The sequence below is a fragment of the Ovis canadensis genome, chromosome 12 (genome assembly GCF_042477335.2).
Source record: "Ovis canadensis isolate MfBH-ARS-UI-01 breed Bighorn chromosome 12, ARS-UI_OviCan_v2, whole genome shotgun sequence".
In the NCBI taxonomy this organism is placed as follows: domain Eukaryota; kingdom Metazoa; phylum Chordata; class Mammalia; order Artiodactyla; family Bovidae; genus Ovis; species Ovis canadensis.
Window position 1 is genome coordinate 70,543,366 of NC_091256.1, and position 23,858 is coordinate 70,567,223.

The following is a 23,858-nucleotide window of genomic DNA, read 5'->3' on the forward strand; positions in this document are numbered from 1 at the left end:
TTCCATCTGTGAGAATTCCATTTGTTCATGTAATCTTTAATTTCTCTCAGCAATATCTTACAGTTTTCTGACTGCAAGTCTTTTAATCCTTGGTTGGATTAATTCCTAAGTATTTTATTCTTTATGATACAGTTGTAAATGGGATTGTTTTCTTAATGTCTCTTTCTGATTGTTCTTTGTTAGTATATAGAAATGCATCAGATTTATGTTAATTTTGTAGCCTGCAGTTTTACCAAATTGACTTATTAGTTCTAGTAGGTTTTTTTGGTGGCATCTTTAGGATTTTGTACGTATAGTATCATGCCATCTACAGAGTGACAGTTTTACTTCTTCCTTTCCAATTTGGATTCCTTGGTTTTCTTTTCTTTTCTGCTGTACTGGGACTTTGAGTACTGTATTGAATAAAAGTGACCAGAGTGGGCATCCTTGCCTTGTTACTGATCTTAGAGGAAATTCTTTCAGCTTTTCTCTGTTTGATAAGATGTTGGCTCTGGGTTTGTCTTATATGGTCTTTATTATGTTGAAGTATGTTCCTTTTATACTCAGTTTGTTGAGAGTTTTTATCAAAATGGATGTTGAATTTTGTTGAAAGCTTTTTCTGCATCTGTTGAGATGATTATATGATTTTTATTTTCAGTTTGTTAACATGATGTATCATGTGCAGGTATTGAACCATCCTTGCTTCCCTGGGATAAAGTCCACTTCATCATGGTATATAATCCTTTTATTGTATTGTTGAATTTAGTTTGCTAATATTAGCTGAGGATTTTTCGTATGTTATATTCATCAGTGATATTGTTCTGTAATCTTTGTTATTTTATTTATTTTTTGAGAGGGAGGTCATGTCTGTCTGATTTTGGTATCAGGGCAAGGGTAGCCTCATAGAATGAGTTCAGAAGCATTCCTTTGGGAATAGTTTGAGAAAGGTATTAACTCTTTAAATATTTGATAACATTCACCTGTGAAGCCCTTTGGCCCTGGACATTTGTTTGTTGGGAGCTTTTTTTAAATTACTGATTCAGTTTCCTGGCAATCAGTCTGTTCATATTTTCTGTTTCTTCCTGATTCCGTTTTGGGGGATTGTATATTTCCAGGAATTTGTTCATTTCTTCCAGGTTGTCCATTTCATTGGCATATAATTGTTCATAGTAATCTCATGGTCTTTTGTATTTCTGTGCTGTCGATCATAAGCTCTTTTATTTCTGATTTTATCTACATAGTCCTCTTTTTATTCATATTCTTTATGAGTCTAGCTAAGGGTTTATCAATTTTTATCTTTTCAAAGAACCTCTTCTTAGTTTCACTGATCTTTTCTTTCTTTCGTCTCCATGTATTTCTGTTCTAATCTTTATGACTTTCTTCTATCTTTGGATTTAGCTTGTTCTTTATTTTTCTAGTTCTGTTACATCTAAGGCTAGATTGTTTATTTGGGATTTTTCTTGTTTCTTGAAGTAGGCTTGTATCAGTGTAAACTTCCCTCTTATGATTGCTTCTGCAGTATCCCATGGGTTTTGGATCATTGTGTTTTCATTTGTCTCCAGGTGTTATTTTTTTTATTCTCCCTTTGATTTCTTCAATGATCCATTGGTTGTTTAGTAACATATTGTTCAGCCTCCATGTTTGTAGTTTTTGCAGTTTTTTTCCTGTAGTTGATTTCTAGTCTCACACTGTTATGTTCAGAAAACATGATTTCAGTCTTCTTAAATATACTGATATTTGTTTTGTGACCTAAGATGTGATCTATCCCAAAGAATGTTTCATGTACACTTGAGAGGGATGTGTATTCTCCTGCTTTGGGATGGACTATTCGATGTATTTTTCTTTTACATGCAAATAGGTTAATCTGCTATTTAAGGCCAATGTCTCTTTATTGTTTAGATGATTTGTTCACAGAGGTAAGTGGTGTATTAAAGCCCCCTTCTATTATTGTCTTACTGACCACTTTTTCCTTCAATGTTTGCTTTGTGTATTTAGGTACTCCTGTGTGGGATGCGTAGGTATTTTCAATTGTTAACTCTTCTTATTGGATTGATTATGTAATGTCTTGTTTGTCTTCTGTCTTTGTTTTAAGGTGTATTTCTTCTGATATGAGTATTGCTATCCTGGCTTTCTTTTCATAGAATTTAGTGTTATGTTTGGATTCCTTTCCCTCATTTCGGTGTGTATCTGTTATATATTTTCAGTTTGTACTTACCATGCAGTTCATGTGTAACAACCTGTTTACATGTGATTATTTTACACTGACGCTGTCTTAACTTTGAACATATTTTAACCACCCTACATTTAACACTCCCTACCATGTTTAATGTTGTGACATCATACTTTACATCTTTTGTTGTGTCTACCCCTTAACTACTTATTATAGATATTCCCAGATTAGGGAAATTTTCAGTTATCATTTCCTCAAATAAGTTCTCTGCCCTCCCCTCTCTGTTTCTTCTCCTTTTGGAATCATGTGAGTGTTAGTGCATTTGATGTTGCCTCAGCGGTATTTGCAAAACTACCCTATATTTGTTTAACTCTTCTGTCTCTTTTTCTGCTCAGCTTGAGTGGCTTCCACTTCTCTGTCTTTCACTGCACTGCATTGCTCCTCCATACCATCTAATCTACTTTCGATTCCTTCTAATATGTTTTTTATTTCAGTTATTGTCATCTTCAACTCTGTTTGGTTCTTCTTTGTATTTTCTAACTCTGTTAAACTTTTCACTCTGTTCATCCATTCTTGTCCCAAGTTCATTGAGCATGTTTATATGAGGTCATTGCCTTGAATTCTTTATTGGGTAGATTGCTCATGTCTTCTTTGCTTAGTTCTTCTTTTGGAATTTTGTCTTATTCCTTTGTTTGGAACATATTCTTCTATCTCCTTATTTTGCCTAATTCTCTTCCCCTGTATTAAGTTGGTCAGTTACATTTCCTGATTTTGGATAAGTGACCTTATATAGGAGACATTGTATGAGGCCTAGCAGTACACTCTGTCTGGTCACCCAAGGCCCCTACATGGGCTCTATGGGCCTTTCTGTTGTGTTGGGACTATGGTAGCTGGGCTGATACATAGGGCTGGCCCCTGGCCCAGAAGGCTGCCATGCTCTGCCTCATTCAGTGCCTGCAGGCCTGCTGGTACTAAAGTCATTTTTTACTTCACTCTTATGAGCTAAGTTTAGATGAGCAGCTAAATCATTTTTTAAATGGAGAAATGGGTTTTAAGTCAAGTTGTCAGACCACAGTTCTTCTAAGTTATAAAGGAATGTTTAGATTCCTGGTTTGTTCTTTTATCTTCCTCCTCACCCTCATCCTGGAATAGTAGAGATTAGTTTTGTGAAAGGTGATTCAAAGGCAGTGCTGCACATCTGGTTGTACAAATTATGTGTACCCCTACAAGTAGGGGTGTGTGTCATTTAATTGTCATTGTTGATTTGTCCTTATTTCGTAAAATATCCAACAGACGTCAGTGAAGTGTCTTAAGTAAAAGATTCCTTTTCTGACTCAGTTAAGTCATTTGTACAGGCTATTGTAAGGGTTGCTGCAAGCCCAGAAGAACTGGGGCTGGAGAAATGAAGGAAGTCAGTGTTTACCTGTGGATGAGCTACTTGCTGAGTTTAGAAAGCTGTATTATCTGTGTTAATGTTTAACTTAGTCTAATAAACTTTCTTTTTTATTTACAGCCCTCTAAAATGGGGTGCCCAGGTGAGGGGCCACTCTCAACTTGTTCTGAGGCAATATTAACCTCAGTAAACCAGGAAATGGCAACCCACTCCAGTATTCTTGCCTGGAGAATCCCATGGACTGAGGAGCCTGGTGGGCTGCAGTCCACGGGATCACAAAGAGTCGGACATGACTGAGTGACTTTACTTACTTACTTACTTACTTACACCACTCTGGTGACTGGAGAATTGGGTAGGAATGGTAACAAGTTGTGTAGACAATCAGGAATGGTTTTTGATTCAGCTTAGACTTCTGGGGAGAAAAATGGTGGATTGAACATATGTACTTGTATTCCTTTCAGAAACCTCACTACAGCTATAGTAATGAGATATTCCTTTAAAGACATATTCCTTCAAGAATAAGGAAAATGGCAAAGAAGAAAACAACCACAAAACTCAATAATACATAATAATAAATCAAATGCTGGAAATGGAGTGTGGTAAATGACCTACCTGACCTGAGAAAGCCAATTCTTAATCTAGCAACAAAGAAAGCCAAGAACCAATCTGATTTTTACCGCAAAATCTTGAAATAGTCCAGGAATCAATGGCCTCAGGAATGAATAGTAGTAGATCCCTCAGTCTTCTCCTCTTCCCAAGACCACTGGACAGTTGCTCTTCCCACCCCCATCTCTACCCTAATGTAAGGTTGCAGGTCAGTTCTCTGGGGGAGAAAACTCAAGGGTCTCTGGACTGGAGCATACCAGGCAAAATGGAGAGCACAGGGTACTTTACCAAATACAAGGGAATAAAATGAACAGCTGCAAACTGAATGATGAGATTCCTCTACCTGTCTCCCTCACTTTGCCTTTACCCTCCAGGCAAGAGATCAGTGTCATTGGAGAATTTACCAGCCTAAGAGCAAAGACCTAAGGACACTGACATTCCCAAGGCTAGTTGTCATTGGAGGGAAAGCCTCTAGGGTGGAAGAAAAAATCCAAAACAACAGAAAAAGAAATTTGGAAGCAGAGATATGCAGGGAATAGAAAACTTTTAAAAACTGTGATTATCTTCAGAGAGAGAAAATATGACATACGTGAGACAAGAACTGAATGTTAAATACAAAGCCAAAATACTGCTTTGTGCTGTGTATTAAAAAATTATAACAGAAATAAGACTCTAATAGAAGCGCTAGAAAATGAAAATGAGGAAATAGCCCAGAAAATAAAGGGGAAAAAAGATAAAATAATTAGAGCATCAGGTTAGGAAGTCAAAACAATGAGTTCCAAAAAAAGTAAAACAAAGGGAAGGAAATCACTAGCAAAATATTTTAAGCAAATTTCCCACAAGTGAAGGATATGACGTTCCAGATTAAAAGGAATTACTAAGTGCCTATGACAAGGCACATTTTTGGGAAATTTCAATTTGTCTCTGATGACAAAGAGGCCATTTTGCAAACTGCCAAAGAAAGGGAAAACATTACAAACTAAGTCAGAATGGCTTCTGACTTCTATCAGCAATATCAGAAGCTAGAAAATAATGAGGAATGCCTTCAGACTTCTGAAGGAAGATTATTTCAATACAGAATTCTATATAATATAGCTCTAAGCCACTAATAGCACATGAGAATAAAGACATTTTCAGACATGCAAGGTTAAAAAAACTACCTCCTACACACCATTTCTCCTGAAGCTAAATGGGATAAATTCTTCACCAAGAATGAGCGGGATGTGGGATATAGGATAGGAGATCCAACACAGGGGAGAGACACAGAAAACCTTCAGGAGAACCCTGCAAGGAGAACCCAGGTACGCAGCCTCAGAATAATGACACCCACTATAGACTGGAGCAGTCAGAAGACTGCTGTGAGGACTTCCCCAAGAAGACCACACTGATATATCTGAGTTAACTGAAACAACAGGAAGTGAATTGGGGATTGAATTAATAATAAGGACATAGAAATCTAAGCAAATAAATAATCAGACAATAACTAGAGCAAGTTTCCATGTTTGTTCAATGCTAGTTGTAACATCCTCTTAGACCTGAGGTGATGAGCAACATAGATAAATGCTTTTTATCAGCTTCCTCCCACTTTATTATTATAAGCATTTAATTTATAAATTTTACTCTATTTTATTTTCCACACACACAAAGTCTGATTTGGCACTGGTGAATACACACAGAATCTGAAAAGTCCAATGTGAACTGAATAGATTTTCTGGGATCTAACTTTAAAAAACAACTGCCAAACAACTATCAGACAGTTCATTCTTTAAGAAAGCTGAGTTAGGGGGACGGACTCCTTCAGGAAGATAAACATGAGAAGGGGTGGGTGTGTGTGTGAGTTAGGGGGACGGACTCCTTCAGGAAGATAAATATGAGAAGGTGTGTGTGTGTGTGTGTGCGTGTGTGTGTGTGTGTGAGTTAGGGGGACGGACTCCTTCAGGAAGATAAACATGAGAAGGGGTGTGTGTGTGTGTGTGTGTGTGTGTGTGTGTGTGTGAGTTAGGGGGACGGACTCCTTCAGGAAGATAAACATGAGAAGTTGTGTGTGTGTGTGTGTGTGTGTGTGTTTTCCCCATGCTCAGTAGTGCCTGACTCTTTGTGACCCTACAGACTGTAGCCCACCGGTCTCCTCTGTCCATGGGTTTTTTCAGGCAGGCAAGAAGGGTTGCCATGCCTTCATCCAGGGGACATTCCGGACCCAGGGATTGAACCCATGTCTCCTGTGTCTCCTGCATTGGCAAGCAGATTCTTTGCCACTGAGCCATCAGGGAAGTAATAGGAGGGATTTAAGGAAAATTTCTACCACACAGACTGCAGAAATATATAGGAAGGCAAACAAGGCCCAAGGAAAAAGCTCTGCTGAGATAAAAATGCTGAGAGCGGGCTTGGGCCCTGCTTCAAGGGTAACAGCTGAACAACCAAAAAAGAGCAAGCAAGACCTTGCCCAATCCTGGGGTTAGTGTGGGGCTCTGAGAAAGAACAACGCGTGGTAATGTGACTCCTGAGGGCAAAGAGCGTTGCTCTTCAGGAGCACGTGACGTCTTGATCTGAGGACCGTAGACTCTCGATCTTGACCGGACAGGGTTAGTGTCATACTAGAAACAGGAGCACCGCGAGCATGTGGGCCAGCAGCCTTCATGTCCAGCACCCACGGAGGGTAGTTGTGAGTCTCTTAAGGCACCTTGACGGAAACTTGAATTTTGTTCTTCTCTGTAAATCACAGGGAAACTGAAGGTCTGTACGTCGCGTTTCCTGGAGTTGAAAGCAGTCAGTTGTGAGATGTATCTCTACTTAAGAGTCGCCTTAAGACAGGGTTTCTGTGACAGAAAAGGAGGCCACCCTACAGGTGACTTTCTGAGGCTCCCACTGTCCACGGCTGAGCAGAGCAGTCGTTGCAACAGGGGCATGGACCATAAGGACAGAACTCCCCAGGACAACAAGGCAGAATTTCTGGTGAAGACAGAGTCCCCACACAGGTAAGCAAGCATCTCCAAATACCACTAGGAAGAAAGCTGAGCGCACAGGGTTCCAGCTGCTGGAAGGCTGGCTCAGGATGAGAAGGGAAGAGCATCTGAGTCCCTGGACGATGTTAGATGTCAGGACAGGGTGTTCAAGGCCCACCCCTGAAGAGGCCAGGGTGAGGTCCTACATTTAGCCAAGCATAATTCAAAGTGGTCTTCAACTGCCATGAGGCGTTCTGAAATGTTGCTGCTGAGGAAGCGCTCCAGGAGAAGCTGCTTGTTGGGCTCCCCAGCTGCTGGACAAGCAGTAGCCACGGCAGTCCTGCTTTGTGTCAGACAGTGCTGTCATAGCAGGCATCCACCAGCAAATCTTTCCTCTCGCAAATGCAGCCATGTTCGTCCATGATGAGGTGCTTCCCTTGATTGGAGTTCTGCACTGGTTGCTGGACTGATTGACATTGCCCCAGGTAAACTGTACTTTCCACGGAACGGGCTGATCATGGTCTTGACCTTGGAGGAGATTCCGACCTCTTACTGCCCTCTTCTCCTGCTTGAAGGTGCTGGTGAGGAAGTAGAGGAGCAAAAGCCGGGCGATCAGGACAAGCACCCACCTCTCCCGCAAGAGCCAGGGCCACCTTGTGGCCGCCAGGTTTACCATCCTGCCAAGAGCGTGTGGGCCCTGTGCCTGGGTGGCGTAGCCCCTATGCAGCCGGCAGCCCCATGGCTCACGGGGGCACCAGTCCCCTCTATTTTAGAAGCTAGATAAGTTAACACCAAAATAGCATACTTGAGTCACTCCCAGTTCTGCTCTCTCACTGATTGACTTAACATCCACCATCCTCGTTAGTATGGTGGTGAGTTTCCCAGCCTGTCACGTGGGAGACCAGGGTTTGGTTTTCCCAACAGGGAGGCAACATGCCCTAGGGCTTCCCTGGTGGCTCAGATGGTAAAAAAAAATCCACCTGCCAATGCAGGAGACTCAGGTTCGATTCCTGAGTTGGGAAGATCCCCTTAGAAGGGGATGGCAGCCCACTCCAGTGTTCTTGCCTGGAGATTCTCACGGACAAAGGAGCCTGATTGGTGGGTCTCATTAAGTCAGACATGATTGAGCGACTAACACTAGTCACAAGCAGATTCTAAGTTTTTGCTGTGTTAGCTGGTTCTAGAACTGACTAGCAGTTAGGACACTTTAAGGCTATATCAGGTCTTCATCAGGCTTTTCTAAAACCAATGTATTTGTGCTCACTACCTGATAATTCTGTTATGAACCTGAAATCTGATTTCATCCCCCCCTGGAATTTCCAGTCATATCAGAGATGTGGTGAGTTCCCAAACTGCTGTCCTTTTCACTCTTTCTCTTCAGAGTTTGTGATGATCGATTCCCCTCCCCTCTTGAGAGCTCTCCTGTCTCATGCAACGTTTTTTCTCTATCGGCTGTGTTTCTCCCACACCGTACCTTCTTTACTGTCTCCCTTTTTGTAAAGTCTTATTCTTACCCTTCTTTGCTTGCTTTGTCCTTTCTCTGTAGATGACTTACCCTGTTTTCATGTTTCTATCTGCCACTTTGCTTCTAATAACTTTTATGTCTCTTTTCTGGCTTTAATTTCTCAGTTGCAGACCTGAGTTCCCAATTGGTCATCTGAACATCTTTACTGGAATGTTCGAAACTGAAGCCATTTCCTTTGTGTAATTCCCTTCTTCACCCCCTCCCTCCCCTACAGCCTGTTGTTCTTATGTGATTGAATTTCTGCTAAATGCCCACCATCCTTCTAGTCCTCCTAACTTTAACTTACTCATTTGTTTCTACATAGATCTCTTAATAACTACCCATTGTATCTCTTCTCTCGGTTCTCTTTTCTTCTTTCTATGTATCTCCTTTCACTGCTTGTTCAGCATTATCTTCTTAAAAGCCCTACTTGAATCATATTTCTTTTCTTTTTTAAAGTTACTGTTGGCTCTTTTTTTCCCTTTCTCTTAAATATTTACTTACTTATTTGGCTGTGCTGGGTCTTAGTTGTGGCACACACGGTCTTCAGTCTTCCTTGGGGCATGCGGAGTCTTTAGTTGCTGCACGGGCATATGGGATCTAGTTCCCTAACTAGGGATCGAACCTGGGCCCCCTGCATTGGGAGGGTGGAGTCTTGGCCACTGGACCATCAGGAAAGTCTCATATTACTTTATTTCTTTAAATACTTTTTACAGGATCTCTGTTGTCTATAGGATAAAATTCAAATTTCCAATGACACTAAAGGCTCTCTGTATTCTGACCAGATTTGACTCTCTCACATCATCTTTTTTTTACCCATCACAGATTTCTCTAGGTTCTCTGGGCTCATAGGTCTACCTCAGGTTCCCCATGCATTCTCATACTTGAGCTTCTGCTCACACTGGGCCATCAGCCTGGTTGTCTTGCTGTAGTCTCTCATTCCGCTTCCCTCATCTGTGATAATCACATTTGTCCTGAGGCCCAGTTAGATATCTCCTCTTGGTAATTGTTTCCTTTATTCCACTAATCAGAATTCATAGCATTTACCTCTGATAAGCAGTTCCTTTTTTATAGCTAATACTGAATGTATGTCCTTACCCTTTTGTTGTTGGTGTGTATCTTCTTTACCAGATTGGAACTTCTTGGTTGACAAGACTGTAGCTTCACTTTGGTGTTGTCATGGCAACTGGCAGGTTTTATGCATTGTTGCCGAATAAGTAAGTGAGTGACTGTTGAGCAGATGACTGACATGAGACACACTAGAGAAACCCTTGCTTGACTTTTTCAGGTGAGACACTTCAAAGTTAAAGATAATCTTAGCTGTGGGAAATATTCTTTCCCTCTAGCCTCCCCCTGCAGGGAAAACCACATCCACTTCAGAGAAATATTTTTGGAATGAAATCAGAGAATTAGCATCATTACTTGGCCACAAGGACTATAAACAGTTACTGCAATTGCCACAGTTGGTTCTAATAAGTGCAAAGTTGGTATGCGCCACTGTCCATGTTAACAAGTCAGAGCACTCTGTGTGCCTGGCTGCAGATGTCAGATCTGATCTCTTGGGCTGTGCTGCTAGTTGATTGGAGGAGGGCATGGCAACCCCCTCTAGTATTCTTTTCTGGAGAATCCCATGGACAGAGGAGCCTGGCAGGCTACAGTCCATGGGGTTGCAAAGAGTTGGACACAACTGAAGTGATATAGCATGCATGCTAGTTGATATTGTAACCACAGAGGTGTTCGTGAGCATGACACCTATGCTTTTTTTTTCTAAAAGATTTTGTTAGTAGTAAATAGGTTGTATTAAATATTATCTTGCTCCTATACAGAATGGTAAGAGAAAATACATACTTTTAATAACAGAAAATATCTTTTTTTAAAAATTATATAATTTTTTGCTGCGCTGAGTCTTGTTGACTAAAAAAAGACATACAACTTGAGAGTTGCGAGTTAAGCTTTGTCTGGGGCACAGTGAGGACTGCAGCCCGGGAGGCAGCATAGCTCTGAGAGACTGCTCCAAAGCGGCAGTGGGGCAAACTCAATATATAAGGTTTTGCTGAAGGGGGAGTTCAGGACCATGAAGCACTCATTTTACAAAAGGCTTTTTGTGAGTCATGAGGATCTGATGTCACCATGAAGGGGTTTAGTGCTTCTCTAGATATGAGGAGATGAAAGGATTGAGATCATAAAATCTGTTCCTAAAAACATCCAACTATCTAAATACCTGTCTCACCAATTTCCCTGGAGCACAGAGAGCCTCACTCCACCCTGAACTCCCTTGGGGGTTGTTGAAGGTCAGCAGCCACAGCGGCACGGGGTTCAGTCTCCATAGAGGCAGATGGCGAAAGCCTTTGTTGCTCAGTCGTTGGCAGTGCCCTTGGTAGGTGCCCATTTGTAGTTGACAGTTTCCATTGCTCTATACAGTCTTTCTCTAGTTGCGGTGTCAGGGCTTCTCATTGCAGGGGTTTCACTTGTTGTGGAGTATGGGCTCTAGGTGCACTAGCTCAGTAGCTTTGGCTCTCAGACTTAGTTGCCCTGCAGCATATGGGATCTTCCTGGACCAGGGGTCAAACCTGTGTCTTCTGCATTGGCAGGCGGATTCCTAACCCCTGGACCACCAGGGAAGTCCAGACAGTTTATCCTTTATGTTGCATTTCAGCTTGATAGCACAAACGTGTGTGCTATTGTTGGAGTTTCGGTTATAAGATTAATTAGTATATCAAAATCACAAGAGCAGATTTAGCAGTTACTTCATAGATAGGAAGTTTACTGTGGTAGGAAAGAAAGTGCGTGTCTGTGACTGGAACTCTCTGTTCTCTCTGGACGGGTTGCTTTATTAGAGGCACTCATGGGCAGTGGAAATGGCACCAGGTTTTAAGTTACTGTAACTGGCTTCAAATTCCGCCTCTTCTCATCATTTACCCTCCGCCTCAGCTTCCTTATACAATGAGATTTTTATTATGGTTTGAAAGAAGAATGCAAGACCAACAACATAAATTTTGATTTGAGACAAACTTCAATTCTCTCTGACTCTTAAAAAACCATGGAACCAGTGAGATAATGGAGTAAGTGTTATGTTTCTCATTTTGCTTGGACAGGTTTAAATTAACCCAATAAAGAAATTTGAGGTGTGGCATCTTAGAAAACATCCTGTCTCCATATCTCATGACTTTACTCATTAGTTTTTTCCATTTTTACTTCCACAGTTTGGCAAATTCCTTTCTTCTAAAGTACAGCCGTAATTCACCATCCTGTTATGTAACTTGAGGTAGCAAGATGGGAGTGGAGTTGTTTATAGTGCGTCTTGAGATTTAATTTTGAGACTTAATCTTGGCTTTTGACTGCTGTAGGAACTTTTTCAAAATGAAAAATATATGATTTAGATAAGTTGAGCAAAATGATCTAAACATTACTTACTTTAGTTGCGCCAGTGGTCTCTCTTTCTCTCCCCTATCCCCCATCTCTCCTTCCCTCTCAGTTTCCTCCTCTGTTCCTCCCCATTCTTTTTTTTTTTTTTTTTGAGGGGGAGGAGCAGGGAACAGGATTGGCTCAGCTACTTAGAAAAGCTTTTTTAGTTTATATTTCAAACAGAAGGATTTGTAAATCAGATAGGTGGAACATCTAGTTTTGTTTGTGTCCAAAACAGACTGAAGCTGCCTCCAGGGATGAAACCTGTTTTGTTATGACCCTAAGGGCTTCCCGGGTGGCTCAGTCGTAGAAGAACCCATCTGCCAGTGCAGGAGACACAGGAGATGCTGGTTCCATACCTAAGTGGAGAAAATCCCCTGGAAAAGGAAATGGCAACCAACTCCAGTATTCTTCCCTGGGAAATCCCATGGACAGAGGAGCCTGGCAAGCTACAGATCAGGGGTCGCAAGGAGTCCAACACAGATTCGTGACTGAGCACACACACGTGCATGCTCTTGGCACTCACCTGCCATCTAATTTCTGTAGTAACCATGCTTAAGAAAGGAAGTTCCCAAGTTTCTCATAAAGCTGTTGTGTCTGTTGGATTGTTCTGGTTAACTTCTTTTCTCTGAAATGTACAGCCTATTTTCTTTTTCTTTGTCTTCAGAAATTTACAGGTTAACTGTTTTCCATTTTAATTGATAGTTAATATATATCATAACAGGAAATTCCCATCTAGTTCATTTTTTTATTTTGCTTACAAAATAATTTTGATTGTGTTTTGCATATTTTTTTCTAACTCTGCAGAGTAGGAAATAACAAGATAAACTCAAGGTAGAAAAGAATAAAAAGAAGATGAATTCTTGGGATGGGAAGGAAATAAAAGAAACTTGAAATAGGAAGAGAACTGGTAATACAGATTATTATTTTATGTCAGTTTCTTTTTCAACTTAGAGGTCATTCAGTTTTTTCCTTTTTACTTTAATCAAAGTAGTGCCATCAGAGTCAAAAGCGTATTTAAACAAACCTTTTGTCATTAGTTTTTAAAAGTAGAAATTGTAGGAAGTATCCAGATGTGTGTTAGGAACCAGATGATCTAGGAAGGGAGCCAGTGAAATAATACATTGGGAGTGACTGAAAGTAAGAGAGAGAAAAATCTATTTACAAGCAGATTATCATCAGCAGTACACAAAATCAGTTAGATAAAAATAGCCTTGGAGTAGCCGCTGAAGGCTAGAAAGTTCCACAGTGGTAGATAAGCCTCCCAAAAAAGAAACCCCTTGCAGAATAGGAGTGAGGGGGAAACGTGGCCTCTTCTAATAATGTTTGACATAAGTGATATAGCATAGGGTCATTGGTAAAGATGAGCTTTTTCTAACTAGATGTGTTTCTTTGGTTAATAAATTAGAATTATACTAAAATTTTCATAAGCTTTCCTAAGACTTAGCAGTGAATTTGACTACTACTCTATTGTGTTTATGCCTAAATAATACATTCCTGTACCCTATTATTACTTGTCTTGATCAGTTCCCGCTGTGATAAGAGGATACCGTGGAGTGGGTGGCTCGAAGAGCAAACAGATTTAATGTCTGCTAAGGGCTCTCTTCTGGGCTGCAGACTGTTGCTAACCCATGGTGGGAAGAAGGCATGGGAGCTCTCTGGGGTCCCTTTTGTAAGGGTACCAATTCTGTTCATGAGAACTCCTCCCTCATAACCTGATTACCTCCTGGAGGCCCAACACATGAATTTGGGGGACACCAAGATTCAGTCCATTGCAGTACTGTTGTCACACCGTCATGCAGACCTTGTCAGGGTCTTACTGAAGGACCAGGTTGTTGTAGTAATAATGTCTGGGTAAACAGAATAATCTCATTCTAACTAACATTTCTTCTCTGTTTGGAATGAAACTTAAAAAATTACCAAACTCTTTTAAAAATTCTAATATTTTTGTATATCCAAGTTTAGTTGCTTTCACTGAGGACCTCTTAATAGCTTTTGTAAAAACACAGTATATTCTAGTGTCCATTTATATTTGAAGGTGGATGCTTGAGGCTAAAAAGTGTTTTTAAATTAGAAACTGGATATAAGAAAACTTAAAATGCCATGGAGACTGTAATTAATAGCCTCATGATCTGTTGTTGAATCTGAAGGCATGAAGGGCAGGAAGACAGTGGGGTGAGCAGGAATGAGGTGGGGTACAGAATCTAGAGAGCGGTATGAGTGGGGAAGGGGGCAGAAGATCGTTATTCGTATGAGACAACCAGGGGAAAATGGCACTATTTAAGGGTCATTTTGTCAAGATCTTAAAGAAGAATTGTCAGAATTGTAAATAGGTTATGAGTTTCCATAATGAGTCTACAAAGTGCTCAGCATAGTGAATGAATAAACACCTATTTCAAAGCACATCTTTGGGAAATTTCAAAGCATCTTTGATAAGGAGGACCTTCTAAGAGTTTTCAGGAATTGAAAACAGAAACAAAAATATGCTATATGACATTCGAATAAGAGTGGCATCGAGTTCTTGACAGCGATGTTAGAGGCTAAGACCACAGAGTAGTGCTGTTAAAGTTCCAATTGAACATGACTTCTAAACGGAAATTATATTTCAAGCTAAATGATCTGTCAAGTAACAGAAGGGGAATATTGAAAAGGACAAGAAGAAGACAGAGGAAATCCCCAAAATATTGGTGAAAGGAAGTCCTGGGATGGTAGCTGGATAGCTGAGAGAGTGTCCAGTCCAAACTGGAATAAGGGGATGGAAGGGTTTTAGGCACTTCTCAATTTAATCTCAACTTTTCTAGATAATATTCTTACAGCACTGGGTTTTATTTAGAAATGTTGAGATAAATGCCAGAAGAAGAAGCTAAAAATTGAAAGAAAGCCTTTGGTGGGCTGCTGTTTTTTCTTTATTAGCTTATTTGATCTTAAGTATAGTTGTTATTTTTCCCACAATGTGCATCTATTAATAAAGTAATGTGTAATTTAAGGAAACAGCCTTCTCTGAATGTGTAAACTCAGCATGATAGTTACTACTTTATAAGGTTCTGTAAAAAAGGATATTAAAATTAAGTTCCCCAGCAGAATGTTGGCACATACTGGGTGCTCATTGAATGTTTGTTTCTTTTTTTCAGTCAGTTTTGCTATATTTTCTATGAGAAAAAAAAAAACAAAACAAAACTTAAGTTCCGAACAAGTCAATGTATGAACCCATTTAAAAGCCAACTAGTTTTTAAGTAGGGCACTGAAATTTCAGACTTTAAGAATAAACTATGTATTATTTAATAGATCATGACAAGCATTCTAGATTCCAGATTTTTCATGAAAGCAACTCCTTTCATTAAAAAAATGTCACAAATAGTAAAAATGTAATCAGAAATGAAGTACACACCCCAAAATCAATTTGACAAAATTTAACACCCTTTCTTTCAACCACTCTGGATATACTTCATGCTAATAATAGTATAGGAAAAATCTATCTCCAGTAATATTTAGATCAGTGTTTATTATACATTGATGTATTTTGGTTGATGATATTGTTGACTAAATTGCCTTATCAGAGTCATTTGTGGCAGAAAAAACATAAATGTTGTTGGCTGCTAAAGTGAAGGCACGGATGGGAATCCACCTGCCAATGTGGGGGACGTGGGTTCAGTCCCTGGTCGGGGAAGATTTCACATGCCACAGAGCATTTAGCCCCGTGTGCCTCAGCACTGACGTCTGCGAGCCTAGAGCCATGCCCTGCAACAAGAGAGGCTGCTGCAGTGAAGAGCCAGTGCACCACCGCTGGGAGCAGCCCCCACTCTCCGCCCCCAGAGAAGGCCCATGCACAGCAACAGAGACCCAGCACAGCTACTTTCAGTTCCGCTTTATTACAGCATTTATGGTCAGGCGACTAGTAAGCCCCGCACAGTCTTTCCTTAAAATTGTTTCACTGGGTAAGTCCAGAAGATTGAGCTAATACTGGCCTGGAATATGAGGAACGTAGAGTGATGTGTTACTTTGTTGTACTGTTGCTACTTGAAATATGTACCCAAGATCCTTCAGGCTACTATCCTACATGCCCACTGAGAAGTTATTTCACAGAGCATTTCGTTTGTACCCCTCCTTAGGTAATTTATAATGTCAGCATTTTCATGTCAAAGCACCTACAATTACAGTATAGGGTCTGTCGTGTCTTATTTCAGATATTCTTGGTAAGAATAATATTCTTTTGACAAAGTTATAGACTTTATCGGGCTTCCATGGTGGCTGAGAGGGTAAAGTGTCTGCCTGCAATGCAGGAGACCCAGGTTTGATCCCTGGGTCAGGAAGATCCCCTGGAGAAGGAAATGGCACCCCACTCTAGTACTCTTGCCTGGAAAATCCCATGGATGGAGGAGCATGGTAGGCTACCGTCCATGGGGTCACAAAGAGTCAGACACAACTGAGCGACTTCACTTTCCTTTCCTTTCACAGGTTTTATCACATGATGGCAGTTGCAGGGGATGTATGCTAGATCATGTTATAAACGCATTAAAAGTGTTCTCTGATAAAACAATTAAGCATAAAAATGGAAGGAAAGCGTAAATGGAAGGAAAAGAAAACAATTTAGACAGTCTGTGGCAATGATAGCTTGTAAATGATAGCTGGTAAATAAAGAAATCCATACAGATAGTTATCACAAAGCTTTTTGAAGGAAAGATGCCATGTCAAATCAGGGATGAATGATATTAATTGTTCTCACACAACCCCCCTCTCCCTGCCTTTTACAGCCTCCCTCAGCCAAACACACAAAATACTATTTTTATTTTGTTTTAACAAACTCTTACATAGTGGTTTGTGCCAGGGATTATTCTAAGCACTTGGCAAATAAATATTTACTTACTAAACTCTGTTAGCTAGGTACTATTATTATCCTTGTTTGTTTGCTTTTTAAATATTTAATGAAACCAAGGTGGTGCTTTTCCAGGGCCTCTGTAAGTAGTGAATGGTACTGCTGGTATTGGAACCTGGTAATCTGGCCCTAGAGTTAGTCCTGTGAACATCTGTGCTCTTTCTGCTGCTTGCCTTGGAGTGATGAACAAAAGAGGAAGAGTTCTCTACTCCGGGTCCTATGATGCCATCAATGGTTATTTCCTTATACCATTAAAAAAAAAAAATTATTAGCAGAGTTGTCTGTTTTACTGTCACTTAGTGGAAAATAATGTGCAGTCATTTATTCAAAAATATAAAAACAGAATATGGAGGTTTTTGTTGCTGTTGGCAGTTTTGGGAATAGCTGTGATGAATGAAATTCTTTTTACTGAAGATGCAACTTCACGCATCATTTAGAGAACTTCTTTACCAAGAACATGTTCGGCACTTAATAACACTCAGTAAATATTGAGTCTAATTAAACAGTGAACAAGGATGCACTATATATTTACAGCATTTTCCAATTCATCATATTCTTTTTAATTTCACGTTTGCTTGGGTATGGTGTAGAATTTAAAATATATATCATAAATGTCTTAGGAAGCTTTGAATGTTTTATGTTGTTGAATGATCATTTAAATCATGCAACAGCTGATAGTACAGCGTAAAGCATGATCCATAATAATTATATGTTACAAATTCATTTTGTCCTAAAACTTCTCTAAGGACAAAATTATATCCTTAATTAAAGTCAGTGTGTGGCCTTTCTCTTGTCAATGTGATAGAAACTACTGTATGTATTTCCTAACATGAGGGGGAAAGGAATATTTCCAGTTCTCATACACAGACATCCCTGTTGTTACTTCTCTGGATGGCCTCCTGAGAGATCTAATAATAGGAGTGTGAGTCTGTCCTTAGTCACCAGCGACTATTTCCTTAGCAAATTCATTAACCTCTCTCTTATCTCTCAATTTGTAACCCCAGTAAATTACCAGTTAAGTGTTAGACTTCCCTGAAATATAGCTGTTTTTCACTCATCTCTGTTTTCTATCAATATGACATTTAAAGACCAGTATGTTAAACAGGTTATTTAGATTTAAATTCATTCAAAAACCTAAGCCATCTGTGCTCTGATTTTATTACATCCTAGGGCAGATTTATCTACTGATAGTAACCACTGTTGAAGATAGGTTAAAGAATATAGTTCAAGCATATAATCGTAATTCTTGAATATGTTAAAAAATTTTTTTCATTTTTTAATGGGATATATCACTACTGTCATCGAAACAAATCTCTCAGAGATTATTTTCAAGTTTTTCAATGGTTTTTTAGCTTCAGCAATAGTAAATTTATATGCCATGTTTTATTGCCACGAGAAAATATGTTATCCATTGTGATGGATAGAAAAAAATTGTTATTAAAGCGCATGGTAAATCCTTGAATGTAGTGTTTTTGTTGCTGAGCTACATGGTATTTTTGTTTGTTTGTTTATTGTTTTTTTGGTAGGATTGCTGGTTTAAAATTGACTGTGTGCCTTGTCTCATAACTCGGTGCCTTTTCTATCATAGTGTTCACCTTTTCTGGAAGACTAACCTATTTGTTATTATGTAGGACTTTATTTGATAATTATAAATTGTTTTAACTGTATGGACAGATATTTAGAAGAAAGTTTTAACTTCTTGAAGTTATTTTTTATATTTACTGATATTTTCTAAACCTAAAAATGATTATTCATGGAGTTATTTTCATGTCCACAGTGTTTTACATTTTGGCAGATCATTCATCTCAGCTTTTAAAATAAGATAAAAATCTCATATTATTACTTAGGAACTTTCAAATATAACCCTTCTCAAAAAATAGGGGGAACATATATGTATTTCAAAATGTAATATTTGAAATGAAAATGTAAAAAGACTAACATCATAAAATGGGATAGAGTTGCCCTCTTGGAGCCTAGAATAAAATTGAAAAAGGGTCTAATTTTTATTACTGTCACCATCCTAATGGTTCAGAAGTACTGAATAGAAGTACCACTGATTAATTTTCCCCTTGCTTAAGGATTTAAGTTTTCTTTGGGGAATGGATGTTCTATTAAAAAATAATCTGAACCATCTTTTAATAAATTGAATCTATTTGACATAATATCGTATAAATTTAAGGTGTACAATGTGTTACTTTGATAACATTTATGTATTGTAACATGATAGCCATTGTAGCACTATTTATCACGTTATGTAATTGTGATACAGTTTTGTTGCCCGTATTTATTATATGTGCATTAGATCACTGTGGCCTGTTTAAACACTATCCTTTGCAAGTTTGTACCCTTAAATATCAGTTTTATCCCCTCAAACCCATCCCCTGGTAACCACCATTATTGTCTGATTGTTTGACACTTTATATTTCACATATAAAGTTTATGTCATACAGTATTGGTCTCTTTCTGTCTGACTTACCTCACTTATCAAACTGTGTTCAGGATCCTTGCATGTTGTCAGAAATGTCAGGCTATCCTTCTTTCTTACTGCGGAATAATAATTCATGGGTATATAAACCATATCATATTTATCCATTCATCTGTTGATGGGCATTTAGGTTGTTTCTGTATCTTGAGTATTGCGAATAAAGCTGCAATAAGTGTGGGAGTGTATATATTTCTTAAAAACACTGTGTTCATTTCCTTTGGGTATGTACTCAGTAGTGGAGTTACTGGACTGTATGGTAGACCTACTTTTAACGTTTTGAGAAACCGCCATATTGTTTTCCATACTGTTGAACCAATTTGTATTCCCATCAGTAGTGTATGAGGGTTCCTTTTTTTTTTTTTTGTGGCATCCTTACCAGAACCTGTTGTCCCTTGTCTTTTAGATGATGACCATTTTGACAGGTGTGAGGTGATAGTGCTTCATTGTCGTTTTGATCTGCATTTCCCTGCTGATGTGATATTGTGCATCTTTTCATGCGTCCGTTGTCCATTTTGATGTCCTCTTTGCTTCACAATTTACCTCTCGGCGTTCTACTAGACTTTAGCTTGCTTCAGATAGTTGTAAGAGAATAATGGAAGTAATAAAGTCCACTTACCCTGCATGGTGCAGTAGTATTTGGCTTTTATAGTACATGCATACGTTATTGTGTCAGTGATATGCAAAAGATGACTGTACCATATTTTTTGCTTTTCATAAGTAGGTTTATCGAAACAGTAGCCCACACTTACAAATATTCTTTAACATTAAGGCAAAAGCAAATGCCTAATGACATACTTTTACTGAAACCAAATGTTATCTGCATTAAATGGGGAAAGTGCACTAAATTCTTCAGTTGTGACAGTAGATGAACTTAACAGGAAATCAACAAGCTGAGCAGATAGTTGTATTTTCAAAGGCACTGAAGAAAATGAGTTTTTGATGGCTTTATTAGAGTTCAGCTTAAGCTCTTAAATGAGGAGAGCCAATGTCATAGGCATGTCCTTGCCTCCGTGAACACATTGAGATCTCCATTAATATCCAGCCCTGCCCCAGAAAGCTTTTAGTTGCTTTCTGATGTTTATTAATGAATTTTTTTCATAGAAATAGAAATGTTGCTTTTGTTTCCATAGTATATTGTTTACTCTTACACTGAAAATAGAAAAAGATTTGCTTGGAGTTTTCCACATAGGTGTTTTTTTTTTCCTTCGAAATATGGCACTATTCCTATAAGAGCCTGACTGTTGAGAAGGGTGACTGATGTGTGAGTTTTGCCTGCTCTGTGTAATGCTTTCTCCTGGCCAGTGGCCGTTTCAGGTAAGCAGATGCAGTCTACTAAATCGTCTTTGCTGGAGAAGCAAGGCAGTGCTCTAATGCCTCGCCAGGAGTTGTGGAAACATCGTGGAGCCATCAGAATGGTCGCTTGTTTGGCATGTGCCTTCTCTAAACATTCGTGAGTGTCTGCTAACCATCCGACGAACAGGTCCTCGCTCCCTATAATGCCTTTTTTTTTTAAATCAAAAGATAAGTTTGCCTTGTGGTCCCATCATATACAAATAAAATGAAAAAAAAATTAGAATTTCAGTGGTATTTTTGAATAAGTGGGTGACTGTGATATTTGTCATTCCAGTTATAAACAATGATTTCCTTTTCTAATACGAACTCCAAAAAGAATGCAGTGGGAAGACCATAGCATCAGAATGTTAGTCTGGTTTTTGAGGAGGCATTAAAAGAAACTGTGTTTGTGGTTAGAGGAAGCTGTGTTTCTGATCATCTATCTGTTCAGAAGAGGGAGTGTGCATGTGGAGTGATGTACACCTCAGTTTGACTGCTGTTGGTATGTGTATCTGCTTGGAAGAGGAGACAACATATAGTAACAGGATTTTTTGTTTGCTCATGTTTAAGTTTGTTAATAAGAAAATGGATGTGCAAGTAACTTCATTATATTCAACTAGCTTAATTTTTGTGCCCTTTAATTTTCAGAAAATCATGCACCTATGGTTTTAGAGTTTCTTAATGGCTGTCATGGGGCTTCCCAGGTGGCTGCCTTTACCAGCTTCTTTACCACATGGGTTTGATCACTGAGTCAGGAAGATTCCCCTGGAGAAGGAAATGGCAACCCACGCCAGTATTCTTGCTTGGAATGTCCCATTGACAGAGGAGCCTGGTGGGCTGCAGTCCTTGGGGTTACAAAGAGTCGGACACAACTTAGCAATTAAACAGCCACAACAAATGGCTGTCACGTTGACGTCTATATCTGTACCAAAGTCAGAATTCCTAATTACTTTTGTAAAGGGTAGGGGGAAAATACACTATCCATATTCTTCAAAGTTTATAAAACATACTATTTGATTGACTCATTACTAGGAAAAAAATATCCTGCCTTCTGAAAACAAAACCAATATTTGTTGACTCTGAGCTTGAAAAGTCACATAGATACAGACTTCAGTAGTCTACTTATACCCGTTTTCAAGCCATTTGTTTATTTAGCAAATATTTACTAAGCATTTATTGTGGGCAGACACTATATTAGTTCCAAGAAGGACAAGAAAAAAGTTCTATGTTAAGTTATAGTAGAACCATAGTTTGACAAGATGATGACCAAATTTTGAATTTGATTTAGCTCTTATTTCTGTTTGAATTATAATACGGATTTTCAGAATCAGAAAAGACATTTAAAATTATCTACTCCAACCCTTCATCCAGTGTTTGAATCTTTCGTATTATTCATTTGATCATTGCTGATATTTGACTGTTTTTGACTTTTAAAAAATGGCATTTTCATATAGTTCAACCTAATGCAACTATTATTAAGTACAGAGTTTGCTCATGACTCTGTAAAATGGGTTAGTGAAGACAACCCTATCAAACTGTCTTATGGGGGAGAAATGTAAAACCAGATATTAACCAAATAGTGGCTATTTGCAGAAATAAAATGGCTCAAGTGCCTTCATCTAACCAGAATGAAGATTCTGGGTGCTGAATTAAGGGTTCATCTTGTGTGATCCATTATGTCATTCCAAACCTTCTTCACACTCTACAAGGCTCTTAAACCCACCAGGGATATTCTGCATGGACATAGATTTCAGTTACTTTGTAACTTGAGTTTGCGGCCATTTACTCAGGGTTCCCCAGCGTCTTAGAGAACGCCTTCCTAGTGTTGTAGTTGAAGATGTTCTTGGTCTCTCCAGTCCCTGCCCTGGCTTTGGCAGCACAACACATGGCTGTGGGTTCATAGACATTTAAAGTTACATCTAAAATCAACATCTAGGGATCAGGATTTCACCTAGTATAGTTCAGTTCAGTTCAGTCGCTCAGTCATGTCCGACTCTTTGCAACCCCATGAATTGCAGCACGCCAGGCCTCCCTGTCCATCACCAACTCCCAGAGTTCAACCACACCCATGTCCATCGAGTCGGTAATGCCATCCAGCCATCTCATCCTCTGTCGTCCCCTTCTCCTCCTGCCCCCAATCCCTCCCAGCATCAGAGTCTTTTCCAATGAGTCAACTTTTTGCATGAGGTGGCCAAAATACTGGGGTTTCAGCTTCAGCATCATTCCCTCCAAAGAAATCCCAGGGCTGATCTCCTTCAAGACCTAATTGGGTAAATGGTGAAATGACTATTTTCCCTTACAATTGGCTTCAATTAGTTACTTGAACTCACGCATTCCTGTTTCACTTACATACAAGTGCTAGCCTCTGGCATCAGAAGAATGGATATGCTGTGGTGTGTGTCCTCAAGTTACTCTAAGCACACCTCAGTCTAAGTACTTTAAAAAGCTTTGGTAAGTGAAATGTATTCTTTCATTCATCCATTCATCCAAGCATCACTTATTACGTACCTATTAAGCCAGGCACTGTGTTAGGCTCTAGTGATAAAGCTGAAAACAAGAACAAGCCCCTTCTTCATCTACATCATATTCTGATGGTGAAATGAGACATTAGACATCAGTACTAGTATAATGTTAGATAATGATGAAAGCTTTAAAGAAAAAGAAACTAGTAGAGAGTAAAAAAAAAAATAGTACAAAGGAGAATGTAATCATCTCTGCGTAGGAAATGAGGTAAACCACCCTAAGAATATAATTTTAAATCTGGGTTTTGAAGAGTAGATAAGAGTATGACAGGCAGACCAGGCAAGGAAGAAACTTCTAGATAGAGAAGCAGCAACAAACAGTAAGGCTGGAAGACATAAAAACAGGAGATTACAAATAGGAATGCATATTTGTAAAAAAGATGTAGTATAGGAATAATATGGTGTATAATATCCTTTGAAGAGTGTTGAAATAACGTCCTATTTGGATATGTGAGAAATTGTTTCCTTGAGAGTACTCAGATTTACTCAAGTATCAAAACTCCAGGTAGTAGTAAAAGTGCTCTTTGCAGAACTCAATAAATTATTGTTCTGATTCACCTTCAAATATCTGAAAATGTCATTATTGATCTGAATTTGGAACTGTTCCAGGCATCTTTAAGGTTAATTAAGAGTAATAGATTCTAACA

The 23,858-nt window shown here is 39.1% G+C and overlaps 1 protein-coding gene and 1 pseudogene across 6 annotated transcripts in view; one reads left to right on the top strand and one right to left on the bottom strand.

Moving 5' to 3' along the window:
- RASAL2 (RAS protein activator like 2) overlaps positions 1-23,858 on the top strand; it is a 394,454-nt gene that overhangs the window by 216,603 nt on the left and 153,993 nt on the right. The gene's annotated exons all lie outside the window — the stretch shown is intronic.
- Positions 7,244-7,766, bottom strand: LOC138416257 (SREBP regulating gene protein pseudogene; annotated as a pseudogene).